This window comes from Pogona vitticeps, chromosome 4, assembly GCF_051106095.1.
Source record: "Pogona vitticeps strain Pit_001003342236 chromosome 4, PviZW2.1, whole genome shotgun sequence".
NCBI classification, from domain to species: domain Eukaryota; kingdom Metazoa; phylum Chordata; class Lepidosauria; order Squamata; family Agamidae; genus Pogona; species Pogona vitticeps.
In genome coordinates, this window is record NC_135786.1 from 128557806 (window position 1) to 128572158 (window position 14353).

Consider the following 14353-nt stretch of genomic DNA (forward strand, 5'->3'; position numbering starts at 1 on the left):
GATGGTGACAGCAGCCATGAAATTAAAAGACTCCTGCTTCTTGGGAGGAAAGCGATGACAAACCTCGACAGCATCTTAAAAAGCAGAGACATCACCTTGCCAACAAAAGTTTGCATAGTCAAAGCTATGGTTTTTCCTGTAGTGATGTATGGAAGTGAGAGCTGGACCATAAAGAAAGCTAACCACCGAAGAATAGATTCTTTTGAATTGTGGTGCTGGAGGAGGCTCTTGTGAGTCCCCTGGACTGCAAGGAGAACAAACCTATCCATTCTAAAGGAAATCAACCCTGAGTGCTCACTGGAAGGACAGATCCTGAAGCTGAGGCTCCAATACTTTTGCCATCTCATGAGAAGAGAAGACTCCTTGGAAAAGACCTTGATGTTCAGAAAGTGTGAAGGCAAGAGGAGAAGGGGATGACAGAGGATGAGATGGCTGGACAGTGTCTGCAAAGCAACCAGCATGAATTTGACACAACTCTGGGAGGCAGTGGAAGATAGGAGGGCCTGGCGTGCTCTGGTCCATGGGGTCACGAAGAGTCGGACACGACTGAACAACTAAACAACAATAAGTGAGTACATTGTATATGATGAGGAATACAAGGAGCACCATGTAATTTGCCAATGCGGTTTGCCAGTGCAGTTTATGCTATATCACGTATGCTGGTGCAACTAACCAACAGGATTCTGGCTACAACTTCAGCCCTTGGTAGTGCAGGTTGCCTGCTAACAGTATTGACTTACGTTATCCTTGATGCTGTTTAGGTTAGTTGGCAGCAGCACTGATTTTTTTCAGTGTGCCTTTTGTTGATTTGATTAACATATAAAAATAGTACTCAATTTCCTAATAATTATTAGAGGTATCATTGTATTGGTTAATAATGCAGTAATTTAAGTGTTAATAATGATGGTGAAATGTAGCTTTATTTTGTTGACATAATGTTACTTGAGTAGGCATTTTAGTACTGAAGCATTATAACATCTATTTCAGTAATTCAACACCAGGATAATAGTTACAATTATAATTACAAATCAAAATAAAGCTGGAAGTGATCCCTACTGAACAACACTTTTTAAATGAACTTACTTCTGAGTAGATATGTAGAGTCTGGTGCTGTAACTGATAACTGAAGACAGCATTTTAATTGAAATACTTAAAATTATTAGCATTAGTACCAAAACATTTAATTTCATTTCAGGTATAATTTTAATTCAAATTCATCTTTACACTGAAATAAGTTAATTTTACTGCTTTTTGCTGTAAAGACATATTAGCCTATGATTATCTATTTTCTCTGAACCTTTTAGATGTATTTACCCTGCTTACAATGGCCACAAGACTATGTGTAAAAAAAAAAAAAAAAAATCAATGAAGGAATTTATCCAACCTGCCTTGGATGACCTGAAAAACAAACACAGCAGAAACAAGTTTGTGGTAATTTTAATTTAATTGATGAATAGCTACATGCTTTTTAGATGCTTTTAAATAAAACTGGTAATGCAAAGTGAATTTGATTATGGACTTGAAAAACTGATAATCTTCTAATGTGGAAGCTTCTACAGTGCAATCTAAAACTTAAATGTAAGGAGTGAGAAGAACAAAATGATATGGGACCCACCATCCCCTGGCAGTCTTATTATGATAGAAGCTTACACTACACTGGAATATCTGAAAAAGAAAGTGGATTTTTAGAAAACCCATTAGAGCAATTAGATCACAGAGACAGGACAGAATCAACATAAGACATATTGCAGAAAAGGCGGAAGGGAACAATGTTCTTGATTTTTTAAGATTATTTTAATAACAATAGCTGTGGGAACAGATTCTAATACAGTTATTGAGAAACCATGTCATCATAAACTCAAGAATAGCATGTTAAAGGAAGCTAGGTCAATAACCTTTCAGAGTGCAAACTTGAATGATATTTTCTTTGACACAGTAAAACACAGAAGACTATTAAGACATGTAAAAAAGTAGTTTAATTCTTGGCCAGCCTCCTATTTATTTCCCTGAAAAAGAAAAGATAAATATTAAGTCATTGATTGATAAACTGAATAAAGAAAGAGAAGTAAAAAGTAATTTGGCCATAGCTGTTAAGGTATACTCATATACTCAAAAGTGGATATTCATCTGAACAAAATAACATTAGGATTCCTACATAGACATGTTTACATTATTTATTAAATTATTTAATATTTATTATATTTATATCCTGCCTTTTCACTAAAAGATAGCAGTCAAGGCAGCTTACACTTTTTAAAAAATAAACGAACACATTTGGCTAATACTACTACTATGAATAAAGCACCGAAAATTTTGATTGACTGTGGCTAGTATTTCTTTAGTAGTAGTAGTAGTAGTAGTAGTAGCAGCAGCAGCAGCAGCAGCAGCAGTAGTAGTAGTAGTAGAGGCAGAGGGGCTTCCATGTTTCAGTAAGGCTGAGAGCTATGCTGAAGGGTCTCCCAAGCTAGACAGCTGTGTCCACTAACCTTCAATTATGATGAGAGGAAATAAACAGAAATCTACACTGGATCAGTTGTTGCCTGGGTCAATAAGGACTGTGCCAGATGTTATAGCCCCTGGGCATCTGGTGACAAATGGGTTACAGGGCTCAGCAGACCATGTTGGGGAACCGGGACTGGGTGCTGCAAAGCTATTGGAACAATAGCAACGCAAAACTTGGACTCTCGCTGGAAATTGAGAAATTATAAAATGTTATTACGAGGCAAACTCAACAGCCTGTGGTTTTCAAAAAAGAATGATGGAAATTTGGAAGACTAAACACCCAAGTAGTGACATAACTGAACAATGATTAATGGACCAGAGAAGGTTTATCATGTGGAAAAAAGTGTTTTTAGAATTGGAATTGCAAGAACTAGAAAAGGTAGCAAAAGAAAAATCCACAGAGAACTATGACCATAGTATGGAAGACAAATGGAGGGTAGAGGTAGATACAGCAGTGGAAGAAAACATATCAATAGAGGAACAACTTATGGAACAACCCAGAAATTATGAGTTGACAGAACAGCAAACATCACTGAGGGAAAAAATAGTAAACCATATTAGCCAGAACACAGAAAGACAAAGGCTCCCCAATTTGTGCCAATTACAAAGTAAACCAGTAAAATATCTACTCAATGATGCAAATGTAGTCATCAGAACAATTCCAACCAAAATGCTAAAGGAAACAAACCAGCTCATGTATAGCACAGCTACCATAATAAGCATGGAGCTTGGTTACAAGCTGCAAAAAACCCGGAAGACTCCTGGTACTCCAAAATGGAAAATTTGGCTGGAAAGAAAAATAAACAAATTACTTGCAGACATGAGCAACTTAAAAAACTTGAAAGATTCAAAACTTAAAAATGAAAAAGGTAAAAGACAGACTGTTCCAAAATATATGACCTAGAAAGGAAAACAATAATTGAAACGATGGAAGAATTAAAACAGCGTGTAACAGCTACAGCAAAGCAAATTGAAAGATGTGATGGACGCTTGAAACAATATAGAGAAAAGATGCAATTTCAAAATAACCAATGATTGTTCTATACATCACTAGGAGAAAATGCAGAGCAAAATAAATTAGGCCCATGTAAAGATGATGCTCGAAAATTTTGGAAAGAAATGTGGGAAAGCCCATAACAAAGATGCTTCATGGATTAAAGACATTTGTAAAGAAACTCAAGAAAAACAAATGGATTATATTGTCATAACAACTGAAAATTTGGAGTGCACATGATCAAGATAAGCTGCAGGGATTTTGATTAAAGCATTTAACAAGTCTCCATCAACGTATCGCAGTGCAATTTAATCACTTATTTCAAAATTCTACAACTGAAGATTGGATGACAACAGGCCACACATTTCTGATAATAAAAGATCATTAAAAGAGCAATGAACCCAGTAATTATCAACCAATTAAATGTCTTCCAACAATGTTCAAGTACCTCACAGGAGTACTGGCAAGATCAATATATAATTATTAAACTGAAAACTCCCTATACCCAACCAAACAGAAAGGGAACTTTATAAAGTCAAGAGGCACAAAAGATCAGCTGCTTATTGATACAATGATCCTGAAGAATGGAAAAAGATGAAAAACAAACCTTAACATGGCCTGGACAGACTATAAAAAGGCATCTGACTTGTTCCCACATAGCTGCCTGAAAATGTTTGGGATTAGTAAAAACATTCAGACGCTGGGTGCCATCAGCATATTACAGCAGGACTGACATATCCTCAGGATCCGTGCCCATGGTTTCACTCATCTGTTTCCTGAAAACAAACAAATACCGTATTTTCCATGTAGAAGATGCCCCCATATATAAGACGCCCCCCACTTTTCTAATCCAAAATTAAGAAATCTAACTGGGGCTTAGTAAACGTAGGGTAAAAAGGATCAAAGTGCTGCAGGATGGCTTTGATCCCTGCTTTCTCCCTTTGTGCTAAGCCCCACATGGCTTAGGAAAAGGAGGGAGAAAGGGATCAAAGCAATTCCATGGCTGCACAATCATTTTGATCCCTTTCCCCCTTATACAGCCACAGGATTGCTTTGATCCTTTCCCCCTCCTTTTGCTAAGCCCCATAGGACTTAGCAAGCAGAGGGGAAAGCGGGGATCAAAGCAATCCTGCAGCGCTTTGATCCCTGCTTTCCTTTTGCTAAGGCTTAGCAAGCGGAGGGAAAAGCAGAAATCAAAGCCCTGCAGGATCACTTTGATCCCTGCTTTCCCCTCCACTTGTTTTTTTCTCCTCAGTTTACTTCTGTGTATAAGACGACCCTCAATTTTTAGTCTAAAGATTTTAGACAAAAGTATAGTCTTATACATGGGAAAATATGGTAAATAAATCCTCAAAGTGTATTATCAGGACTGACAACTGGGTAGAGCCAGCGTCTGTGCTATATATATAGGTGTGTTAATGGAAATGCACTTGTAGCCTGAAGTCTCTGAGGGAAGCAGCTTCTGATGTAATGAAGAAGTTGCATTTATGGTTGGGAGTGGAAGGGGAGGTGGCAGTTGCTGCTTTTAGGAAAGCCTCCTTTGAGAATGGGAGGGCAAAAAACTCATGCTTTGGCAAGAGTCAGCCAGGGCTCCCTAGCTGATACCGGGAGGGGGGGATGAATCTGTTTGAAATATGGTGCTGGAAGATAGATTTGCAGATACCCTGCACTGACAAAAAGATGAACAAGTGGGTCCTTAAGCAAATCAAGAAAATTTCTTGGGGCAAAAATGATGTAATTGAAGCTGTCCTACTTTGGGCACATCATGAGAAAACAAGATTCTTTGGAAAAGACAATAATGCTGGGAAAGGTTGAAGGCAGCAGGAAAAGTGGAAAACAAAATATGAGAGATAGACGTCATAATGGAAACCATGGGCTAGAGCTTATAAGAACTGAGCAAGGTTGCTGAAGACAGGACATTTTAAAGACTAATTATTCATAGGGTTGACATAAGTCAGAGGCAACTTGACAGCATGTAACAAGAAGAAATAACTAACATTCTGGGGAAGGAAAATAGTTCTAGATGATTTTAATGAGTTTTAGAACTCATTTAGAAATATAGATAAAAGAATTTACAAGATTAAATCATAAGAGCTTTACAAAGATACAGTTGATTGATATTTGGAATAATCTCAACTGTAATGAGAATATCATAATTATATATTCTTTTCAAAACTACACAATATTAACTCAAAAATGACATATTCATTGGTTCATCTAATGTACTTGAAAATGCAACAACATTTGGTGTGTATACTCTGTTTCTATCAAACAATTTTTGGATATTAGTGGTAAAAAGAGCAATTCATCAAATGAATTAAGAAATTCATTGAGATCTTTGAAAACAAGTAACATCACGAATTTCTTGGTCGACCATCTGGGATTCTCATAAAGTGTGTTTTGGAGAAATAATGATTGAAATTCTGTGACTTAGTGTAGTAAGTCACAACTAGAGTAGACCCATTTAGTTAGTGAGGATTTGGTGAGTTGACTCCTTTATGAGATCCATTGATTCAATGGGCCTAATGTAGTTATTACTCAGGGCCTGTCCATGCTGGGAAATTTGGTCTGGTCTGGTTTGCACTTAAAAGATTAATATCTTAAGTGTGATCTGTTTCAACTCTCCATGAGCAATCCTTCAGTCCACACTGGAGTTTGTGCTATGTGTTCTCTTCTGCTCTGGTACAAGTGCACACAGAGCAAGGTTTACCTGATTTCCTTGCAAGGATGTCTAACAAGTTTGCTTGTGAGTAGGTTTACCCAGTTTATTCATGAATACGAAGATAGCTTTGGAGAACTGGGTCCAAATCCCTACTTGGCCATGGAAACTCAATGAGAGAGTGGAACTTATAAAACCATTCCTTAAATAGAACACACACACACACAAACACACGAACACACGAACACACACACACACACACACACACACACACACACACACACACACACACACACCAGCTGCAGCATGAGGGGAAAACATTGGGATGAAGGCTGGGGAGATAGAAAGGAGGTAGCCTCCCCCCTTTTCCTGCCTTTCTCCTAATAGGTGGGGCTCTGCTTCCATATGGGTGGAGCTCATGGAGTCAACATGGCCCCCTTCCCTGCCTTTTCTCTTGGCTGTCATTCAGAGGGCTGAGGTGACTTTCTTCTAAAATAAAGTAAGTGTCATATTAAAATGGCAATGCATTAACCTCCCATGGCATTAGAATTTTGCTGCATTGGTTAGGGAAATACTGAGAGAGAAAAAATCTACAGTGTTCTACAGAAGCAGAAGCAAATGATACAGATAAAGATTTGGCCACTAAAAAAATCAAGTAGATTGCAAGCTTTCAGTGGTAATATATACATCTTCATCGGGGTGTTTTCAAAGTTTCTTGGCATGGTTGTTATGAACTGCTTGAATCAACTCCAGCTGTGGAAGATACTGAATTGGATGCCACTAAGCCAAAGTTCAGTCTCAGTTTTCTCTGGATTAGCCTACATTACATATGCAATTTAGGACCATACAATTTTGCTTCCCCCCCCCCAGTGCATACTATGTATTTATTGTAACATGTAGTTTAGTCTCCACCCAGCAGGCATTCTTCAGCTTGCACTGTAGTTTGCAGCCAGAATGATTATCTTACTCTCTCCATTAATAGCTGGGGCTCTCCCTCTCTGTTCACCTTATCAGCCAAGACAATTGCAGGGAGTGCGGAACTTGCTTGTAATTACCTTTCCATCCATCATCAATGAAATAAAGAAGTCCAAGTGAGACAAAAAGGATTCCCTCCGTTGACTTAGGTGTATCTACTAGACATGAGATACAGTATCCATATTCGTCTCCCAGGGGAGATGAATACGAATATTGGCACCACAGAATACCCTCCCTCCAGAACTGACTGCTCCACTTACCATGCGGCACACACAGTGGGCGCCATTTCTGTCGAACTAATCACAGAAGTAGTCCAGCTGGTGCTTCCCCGCCTCACTGTGCTACTGACCACTCCAGCAAGGAGGCGGGATGATGAGTCTCCCCATTCAGCTGCAGAATGCTCAGCTGTGCAGGGAAGTGGGGAAGCGCTGGCTGGGCTACTTCTGTGATTGGCACAATGGGAATGACACTGGCCATGAGCACTGCGCAGTAAGTTAACTCCCTGGTTCTGGGGGGAGGGTATGGTTTTGACAGGTGCCTGTGGTGCTCATATTCATAAGCGCATCCTCTGGGAGATGAATACGAACATCCCATGTTTAGTATCTACACTACAAATGAAAACTGATTTAAGAGCTATTTCTGGTTTCCAGATAATTGTAGATGTCTAACAAAATGGAGTCAAGAGTAGAAGCTCTAACAGAATTCCCAGTAAGTATATATGGATGCCCTCCAACTCAATCCATGCCCAAATAAAAGGCACACACCTCAAGGCAGACCCACCTTGTATAGACATTGTGACCTGCTTTTTGGGCCATAATTACATTCAGAGACCTTCTGCTTGTGCACACCTGTGATATTATTTCCATGTTTCTCGACCTCCATATTAAAAACCTAGAAAATATGGAAAAACACAAATCCTTTGCCTGAGTGGAGGTGCTGCATAATAGGGATGCACTCCTTTTTGTTGTTAGACTGCAATTCAAAAAATTCTCCAAAAGATTCTGGGAATTGCAGCACACAAGCCGGTATCTGCACACTTGTAGGTTTGGTTCCCTGAGAGAAAGGTTTCAACTTATTTACCTTATTTGCCTGAGCCATTGGCTTATCTGCCCTTGTGTCCTGTTGGTGAATGGCAAAACCAAGAACAAAAAGGATGGGAGGGAAAGGAAAAGCACAGCAGGCAGTGGCATTTTCATCATGTCCACAACAAGTATAAAGGCAAATGAAGAAGAATGACCAGTGTGAGAGACAGACACTGATATGACCTATCCTTTCGAAGGCCATTCAACAGATATCCTTCGACAGTCAACATATATACCAAGTTCTAATAGCTTATTGTTGAACAGAGTTTAAGAAACTCATGACTAAATGGGGGAATTTGGGACATTCTAGATCATGTTGAATAGGTTCTTATATTCAGTGAGATTTATTTTATCTTGTACTTGAGTAATCCTTCCATTCTCATAGATGTTTCTTCTCTTCTGAGAAGGATCCAGACAGCACTTCAGATCTCTCCAATTTCTCCCCCTTTCAACTATTGACATCTCCTCCCATACCCCTTTGCCTGCTTTTTGTCATGGGTGTCATTCCACTGGCTGCAGTGAATTCCCTTTCCTTTTGCTTAATATAGTAAGTGGATAGTCTTACAGCAAACACATCAACCTAGCACTGAAATAGCGCTGCATCACTTAGGACAAATTAAAAAAAATTGTAGGAAGATGAAAATAAAAGAGATGGTTTTTCTGCTGTCCTTTCTACTGTTCCAATCCATTGCATATGTCACATGATAGTTACTGGAGCGAATGCTGCTTACAGCTTTATTTGGGAGAGAATCAAATAACCACATAAACTGCAGAATACAATAAGCAGGAGTGCTCCTATGAAATGCAGTCCTAGCACTGTGCCAGAGAGGAATGGAACAGTATGCAAGGAGGTAGGGTGGATAACTCTTGCTTAATGCACATGTGGTTACTGGAAAATAAGGTGAACCAAAACCACATCAAAAGCGAACCAAGTAGTGAGTTATATGCTCACCTGATCAGATAAGAACAAGGGGGGAAAGACAAGGGTTAGTTTCCACAATGATGGAACACCCCTCTCTGTACCTCTGCAGCTCTACTAAAAGGCTGGGTAAGTGGCTGTAAGGAGTTGTGTATCATATGATGACCTCAGTGAAAGCCCTCAGCAATGCTGCAATAGTTGTTAGCATCCAGAGGAGTTCATGGACTGTAAGGGGAATCAGCTGTCACTCACCTTCTCCTATGGCACCTCCAATTCAGTCAACTGATGTCCTATGTACTTTTGATTTCTGCTCTCCTCAGTTCAAACTAATCAGCTCTTTTTTTAAAGAAAGATGCAAAACAAAGGATCTGAGGTACAGATCCATATTCTTCTTACTCAATCCTATTGTTGGCACTGAATTTCACAAATACCCTGATTTGGTCAATTTTTGCACATATGTCTAAAGTTCTTGATATTTCACCAAACTACAGTTACCAGGATTCTCTATGGGAGGCCGTATCAGTTAAAAAAAACTGGCCATACCACTTTTCACATTCATACCTTGTAACTGAGAATACCTTAATATGGGTAATCTTAGCCTTGGTTTCCAGTACTAAACAGGTAAGTTTGTTGTCATATGCCACCAAGACACTTCTGATTTATAGCAATCCTGTAGATTAATTACCTCCAAAAGGTCGTATCATTAGCTGCCCTGCTTAGGTCTTGCGAACTAAAGGTTGTGGCTTGCTTTTTTCAGTCAATCTACTTCTTGTTCAGTCTTCCTCTTGCCTTATTGATTCCACTTTTCCTGGCATTGTTGTCTTTTCCAGTGAGTCTGGTCTTCTCGCGATGTGTCAAAAGTATAGCTGCCTCATTTTTTGTCTAGTTTCTAGTGAGAGTTCAGACTTGATTTGATCTAACATCTACTTTGTTTTTCTAGTATCAATAAAACTTTTCCTTCAGCATCACATTTTGAATAAACCAGTTTCCCCCCCCCCATCAGCTTTTTTCATTGTTCAGCTTTCACATTCATACATTGTAATTGAGATACCATATGGATTGTTTTAGCCTTGGTTTTTAGCAACACATTCTTCCACTTTTTGATCTGAGGTATTCTGGAAAAAGAGCTGTGTCACTAAAGAATTGCAGCTGAAAAAGATGCAGAGATGAGTAATATAAATGGTGACACATCTGAGCAGTAGCAACGTGGATATGGGGGCAGGAATCATGAGATTATTCTAATGTGCCATCAGCCTGAAGTATACTAAATAGTATAACATAGTAGAATTATGTCTGTAAGACATGATCTATGAAATTGACTTAAGAGTGAACTACTTTCGAACTGAAGTAGCTCAAGAAGGACTGCACCTGAGGATAGTCTCTTTTCTATTGGAAGTCCTTTGCATGCAAGGTGGAGAAAGCTCATGAAATTTATATCTGCTGAGGTGAAAATGATACCTCATATTGATTGTAAAAGGTTGCAATTAGAGATGGACACAAAGCAGAAAACTGACAGTTTGTGATGGTTTGTGGTTCATGGCTACCCCACTGCCAGAAAAATGAACCAGCTTGCGGTTTGTTTTTCTGGTTCATGCCTGGGGGAGGGGAACATATTGCCTCCAACCCCTTAGTTGCCCACCCACCCCCTTCCCACTGCCCTCATTACCTCCCTACCTGGTCCTGCTGCCTCCTCCTCCTTCACCACCACCACCACCACCCCTGTTGATGGCGGGCACATGCGCAGACACAGGCCTCTGTTTTGCTGAAGCAAAATGAAGCACCAAGCGGAAGAAAAGTTCAGCACTTCATTTCATTTCAGCAAAATGGGTTGCATGAACTGGATCACGGACTTAACTATGAAGCAGCCTGGTTTGTGTTTTTCCCTGGTTCATAGTTCAGTTTGTGCCATCTCTAGTTGCAATCCCCCTATTTTGGAAATTACTTTAAACAAAAGAGTCTGGCTACAATATTCAGCCATGATAATGTTGGGGATTTTTCTGTCCCATCTCCTCCTCACCACCAAGCTCTGCAGTGCCTGATTGGATGACAAGTCCTGCGGATTTGAAAACTAGCCAGTTTTTGAGATTTCAGTAGACTAGCAAAGATATTATTAATATCTTTATGAGACTAATAAATCTAAAGAACCAACATAATGTAGTGTGGCGGACAGAGTATCCAGCTAGGGCTCCGGAGACCCGGTACAAATGCCACCCAGGCCATGGAAGCTCCCTGGGGAGGGATGCCAGTGGTAAAACCAACCCTTAGTTATCTCACACCCTCTTAGGCTCGCCATAAGTTAGAATCAACTTGATATAAGACACAATAAAGCTATAATTCAGCCTTACCTTTGGATTTTAGTTCTCAGCTGGTTCATCTGCCTCATGTGACTATTGCACATGTTTCTAATTCATGCGCTCACACACACACACACACACACACACACACACACACACACACAGAGCACCCCTAATAGAACAAATTTTAACACAGCTGTGGATATTGTACGTTACGATCTGGATATGAAAAATGCCACCCTTCACAAAGCTTATTTGTTTATAGCAATATTTGTTTAATTAAAGGGATGCATCATTGTTTTGATCAACAGGAAAATGCTATTCACGACATGATAAATTCACTGCTATGGCACAGGAGGCGGCAGAGGAATGTAAAGTGGATTTAAATATATGAGAGAGAGGACAGGTGTGGTGGGGGGAGGAGAGAGAATGAGATCCGAGCGAAGTGCCTCTCAACTCCTGGAATGCCTTTGATTCTACAGATTGTGTCTGGCCAGGCACATTGCAGGCTCCGTGTGTCTAAGAGGAGGGCATTAAAGTTTTATGCACTGTGCTGTGAGAATCTGCTAGGCAGGGAGGGGGAAAAGAAAAAGCTTTTGTACTGAAGGTGTGGGCTTCCTTACAGGAGATGGGAGTACCGGCTAGGCTAAGGCTCGCTTCAGGGCAATCTTACTATGAGAAGAATTTACTTCCTTTCTTTTCAAATCCCTTGGCCTGAAATACTTTGCACAAGCATATGCTTCACACATTAAAATCAATTCATAGGGAGAGAAATGTACTTACCAGGCAGGAGAAGAGGCTTCAGGTGATAGATTTGGGAGAGGAACAGACATGGGCCTTTCGTCCCACACCGCCAGCATAACTAGGATTACGAACCGTAGCCCCAGTGCTCACCCCTCTGCCTGTCCTGTATCCCCACAGCAGTTGTAAGAATTGGTTGCTGTGGTTAGTCATGGAGTACGGGCAGACGTTTGACAGCCTTATTATTATAAACCTCGAATAAAATGTTTTCTCCCATGATCTTGGATCATATTCTTAACATTTCATCAAAGATGATGCACAATGTAATTTTCACAACCTATGCTGAGTCGCAAGCCTGTCGTAAGGCCCTGCATGAAGAAAATCCTTGCCTCTTAAGTGTTTAGTAATGGGGTGGGTTAGCTCAATGGCAATGGAGTGGTGGCGTGTCTTCAAAGGGACTGACCCTGACTTCATGGGATTTAAGGCCTCTGATGCAGACTAGAGAACGTCTGCTAGCTTGCCCATCCCCTAGTAGTCAGTCATTCCTGTGCATTGGAAAGTGCTCTTGAACCTCTCAGCCCTCCCATCCCCACTACTTTGGATTTTTCTGAGTATCACCCAGTCACATAGATTTTCACTCCCATTCAAGTACAATTTGGATCTGACTGCAGCTTTACAGCATGTGATGTAATTATTTTATGTTTTATGGTTGTTGTGTATATAAAAAGTTTTGTCTTATACCTTCTAGAATAAAGAAGAAACGATGAAGATCTAATTGAACAAAGAGCTAAATGAATGGCAGAAAGAGATGAAGTTGGCAGCTTTGCAGTTAGGAGGTAGTCAAACGTTATTCCTCCAGAGATGCATTCTTCAAAGCTACTGTGTTTACACACTTTCCATTTCCTCCTAATGATCAATCATCAGACAAGGCAAGCAATTTTGTAATTATTGAAGCAGCAAAATGACATAGAGAGAGAGAGAGAGATCCGCACATGCTTACTGCTTAAGGCAGCATCACTTCTAATTATAAAGTCGTCCATCTTATGTGTTTCTGCCCACAGGCAGAGTACAATCATGATGGATGCTGTGTAGAGAGCAGGAAAACTTAAGGGAGTTTGGTAGTTATATGAATACCTATTTCTCGCCTTCCTACTCATCGGACTTAATCAAATCTGTGGGAAATATCATCATAAGTGCTGGGTGGAATGTCAAATTTCTGAGAAAAATGTGTAGATGTTACAGCATGATAGTTTCTGTTTAACTCTGCTATGAAAGTCCCTCCAGCTTCTCTTCATGGAAGGATGTTTTCCATGACTTTGATTCCTCAGCAATGTTAGTTTCCACATCCCTTATAAGACCACTTCTCTCAATACTTAATGACTTACTGCTTAGGCTGTTCTACTCAGAGGGCTTCCTTTCTCACCTTGATGGCTTGGTGTGTACATTGTTGTTCTTTGTTGTCTGCATTTTAAACTTTATTTCAATACAAATTCCATGACAGGGAGGGAAAAAACGAGATTCCCTGTCTTGGTGAAGCACATGGCAATCTGTAATCTTGACTATCCAGAATTCCTTTCCAATTCTAATTTGACAGCCCACCATGACAGTATTGCACAGCAATTTGCAAAGTCACTTAGATTCTCTTTGACTTTGATGCTGCAGTTGATGCAGGTTCTATGGATGTAACTTTAATCTGTTTAGCTTATGAAACTGAAGGGTGGGTTTTTAAACAACAACAACAACAACAACAACAACAACAACAACAACCACAACAACAACAACAACCACAACCACAACCACAACCACAACCACAACCACAACCACAACCACAACAACAACAACCACAACCACAACAACAACAACAACAACAACAACAACAACAACAACAACAACAACAACAACAACAACAATAATAATAATAGTAATAATAATAATAATAATAATAATAATAATAATAATAATAATAATAATAATAATAATAATAATAATAATTTATTTTTGGGTTTTTTTGCAGTCTGTAAATGTAGATGGGATCCCTGGAGAGGTGAGCCACCATATATGTGTTAGACTGCTACCGTTCCAGTGGGTGAATTAAATTTCATAGGGATAAGTGCAAAGTTCTACATCAGGTGGAGCGGGGGGAGAACCAAAACACACAGTTGCAAAAGGGAGGACACTTGGCTCAGT